Genomic DNA, 4,188 nt, shown 5'->3' on the forward strand with positions numbered 1-4,188 from the left:
AAGATCCTGATCTTATGGGTGTTTTTCCACTCCCTCCTCTAAATATCGCCTCTGTCAATATGATCACTATTGGCTCTGATCCGTGGCTCGTACCACCCACAGACCACGTAGATTCCTGGGGTGATCGGATGCCGTTGAGTCCTGCCGAGTTTAATTATGTTGAAATCATTGCTGCCTCGGCTCTCTCTTCTGCGCTTACTCCATCCTCAAGACTTCTAGATGAGGCTTCTTCGGATTCTCTAGGAGAAACATTCCTCTCCGATGAAGCCATTATTGAGACTATGTCTCTGGAGGAACCTCCCTGGTATAGTTCTCACCATCGTTCCTCATTTCTCCCTGCCTCGCAGCATTTTCTGACATGCCTCGAGCGGTTTGCTCCTTGTCTCCCATCACAAATCCTTCAAACACCTATTCAAATTAATCATGTTTTTTCTGAAGGAAATATGGCCAACATTACGCGAACCCAACCCCTCGACATCTCTGTTAAACCCGGGATAGTCGAGCATCTTCACATCGGAGTCACTTGTACTCCAGAGGAGATTCAACTTTATTCCAAACTTTTTCGCGAATTTCGTGATGTTTTCGCATGGTCCTATGAAGAAATGCCCGGCATTGATTCTAGTATAGTGATGCATGAAATAATCACGTACCTAGATGCTAAGCCTGTTCGTCAACGTTTACACCCTGTACACCCCCGGAAGGCTGCAGCGATTAAGGCCGAAGTAGAAAAACTTCTTAACGCCGGTTTTATTTACCCTATTCCTCTTACAGATTGGGTTTCTAACATTGTGCCTGTAACTAAAAAACAGGGTACGATCCGAGTTTGTGTCGATTACCGTGATATAAACAAAGCCTGTCCTAAAGATAACTTTCCCACACCATTCATTGATCAGATCATTGACGAGTGCGCTACCAGTGAAATGTATTCTTTTATGGACGGTTTCTCTGGTTATAATCAGATTAATATTGCTCCCGCTGATCAACACAAAACTACTTTTATTTGCCCATGGGGGACCTTTGCCTATAAGAAGCTCCCTTTCGGCCTTAAAAATGCCGGTGCTACCTTCCAGCGTGCAATGTCTTATGCATTTCATGACATTCGGCATATTGTGCAACCTTATCTGAATGATCTTCCTGCTCATTCAGCTAAACGTTAGGACCACCCTAAAAACCTTCGCGAAATCTTTCTTCGCTGTTGATACTACCGAATCAGGCTAAATCCTCACAAATGTGTATTCTGTGTTGAATCTGGCAGACTTCTCGGGTTTATCGTTTCTAGAGAGGGCATCCGTTTGGATCCCCTTAAAGTCGAAGCTATCGTCAATCTCCCCCCCCAACTTCTTTGCATCAATTGCAGAGTTTGCAGGGGAAAGCCAATTTTTTAGGTCGTTTTGTTCCCAACTATGCCGAGGTGGCTAAAGGTTTTACACGATTACTGAAGTGTGATATCCCTTTTCATTGGGATGCCACAGCTCAGGAATCTTTTGAGCGTCTCAAGAGTCTCCTTGTTTCTGCTCCATTGCTTCGTCCTCCGAATTATTATCGTGACTACACATTGTATTTAGCCGCCACCGATACCTCTATCGGCATGGTTCTTGTTCAAAATGATGATGATAACACTGAACATGTTATTTATTATCTCAGCTGAAACCTGTTAGACACGGAAACTCAATATGCTTATATCAAAAAATTGGCACTAGCCGCAGTTTGTGTTGTACAACGCTTTCGTCATTATATTCTTTTGCGTACTACTACTGTGATTTCTGATTGCAACCCCATGACGTATATATTGTCACGCCAGTTACTGGGGGGAAAATACTCAGAGTGGATTGTTATCCTCCAAGAGTTTGACTTGGAATTTACCACTGCCAAGTCTAAGAAATCCCTTGTGTTTGCTGAGTTAATTTGCTCTTTGCCATCTTCTCCCTCGACCTCGCCTGTAGAAGATCAAATTCCAGATGAAACCCTGTTCCTCATTAGCACCCTCTATCCATGGTACGGAGATATAATCACATATCTGCAAACGTCCTCCTTCCGCCTGGGTGTATCTAAAGACGCTCGGCGGAGGATTCGTCATCAATCTCAACCATACCATATCATTGGAGATACATTATATCGTCTTGGTGCAGACTCTGTTCTCCGCCATTGTCTTACTCTAGAGGAAGCTGAACAGGTTCTAAATGACTGCCACTCTGGTGCTTGTGGTGGACATATGTCTGGATATGCTACATCCCAAAAAATCCTTCGTGCTGGCTATTTTTGGCCCTCTATTTTCAAGGATTGCATCCTTGCCGTCCGCTCTTGTCATGAGTGCCAAATATACCAGCGGAAAATGCGAGCGCCTTCTGCTCCGTTGCACCCTGTGATTTCCGTCGGCCCTTTTTCAAAATGGGGCATTGATTATATGACCTGTAACCCTCGCTCGGCCGGGGGGCATGGGTTTGTCATCGTTGCCGTCGATTACTTTACTAAATGGGCCGAGGCGATGCCTACATTAACTGAAGACGGTCACACTACGGCACAATTTTTATTCAATCATGTTATTTCACGATTCGGCATCCCTCAAGCCATTGTCACTGATCACGGAAAGCATTTCCGTAATCATATGATGTCGGAATTAACAACCCAGCTAGGCTTGCAACACGATAGTTCAACTCCATACTACCCTCAGTCCAATGGTCAAGTTGAAGCTGTCAATAAAATCTTGGTTACAATGCTTCAACGTATCGTTGGTGTGCATAAATCTAACTGGCATTTGATGTTATTCCCTGCCTTATGGGCTTACCGAACCTCCGTGAAGGATGCCACTGGTTTCACTCCATTTCAACTAGTTTATAGACTAGAGGCCACCCTTCCAATTGAATGTGAGATCCCTTCATTGAAATTAGCCATCGAGCTGCTTCCCAACACCACCCCGTTAGAAGAACGCCTTCTTTACTTAGAACGGTTAGATGAGACTCGTCGCCTGGTCTCTTTGGCCATCGAAACGCAAAAGAAGCGAGTCAAGACTCACTTCGATCAGACCATCCATCCACGTTCTTTCGTTGAGGGAGACTTAGTCCTACTCTATGATCAAGCAAAAGATAAGCTAGGCACAGGAAAGCTCGAGTCTATGTGGCTAGGCCCTTATATTGTCAAGAAAGTCCTGCAGAAAGGGGCCTACGAGCTGATTGATTATGAAGGAAACCCTCTTGGGAAGCCCCGAAATGGGCTTTACTTGAAGAAGTACTATGCGTGATGATTGGTACATTTTATTGTGTACATACATGTACTTTAGTGTATTGTGTGTCGATTTTTGAGACATAGCTACCACTTATTGTGTTTTTCGCTTCTTTTTCAGATGTCGGATGCACCTTATGTTGGTTTCGCTGATGGTGCCTGCCGCAGTACCCGCGATTTGTCTTCTGCGGCATGGGTAATCTACGATCCTCATAGCGAGCTAATAGATTTCCAGGGTGTGTGTCTAGGCCATACTACTAACAATGTCGCCGAATACTGTGCTGTAATCGAGCTACTTGCTAGAGCAATTCATTTCGGTATTCGCGCATTGATAGTGAACCTGGACTCTCAACTTGTTGTCCACCAGCTCAACGGGCAATATTCCGTCAGAAACCATCATATTCTAAGGTTGTATTTATGTGTAAGGTTGTTAGAAAGGCATTTTGATTTTATTACATATCAACATGTTCCAAGACAATTAAATACATTATCTGATGCATTAGCCAATCATGTATTGGATAGACATTTGCATAATTTGTAATTAAAACAGTATATAAGCAAGCACATGAAAACACAATAATGAACCATAAACATATTTATATATATATACTTGTGTGTCATAATGTTTGCGTCGCGCGCATTACATAACCCAAAAATAATACATGTCCAAGTCCCATACAGCCGCTGACAACATGTCTCTCAAAATGTACAAAAAATGAAACCTAGGCGTCTAAGCACGGTGATGCTCATGATAGCATGTCACCGCCCGCACCAAACGTCTCAACAGACGATGGACGCGAGTAGATACTCCCACTGTGTGTCTCTGATACGCTCTAGGCACGTCGGCCAATCTGCCATAATCTGGTATTCCTCGAGTAAGGGCCTCAAGGTTCTGAACTAGATCATCCTCACCCTCCACCTGAGGGTCTGCTGCAGGTTGCGCTCTCCGCACGTTATGAGGCAAGTCGG

The sequence above is a fragment of the Pinus tabuliformis genome, chromosome X (assembly GCF_031772625.1).
Source record: "Pinus tabuliformis cultivar Carrire ecotype Pingquan chromosome X, CPIR1, whole genome shotgun sequence".
Taxonomy (NCBI): domain Eukaryota; kingdom Viridiplantae; phylum Streptophyta; class Pinopsida; order Pinales; family Pinaceae; genus Pinus; species Pinus tabuliformis.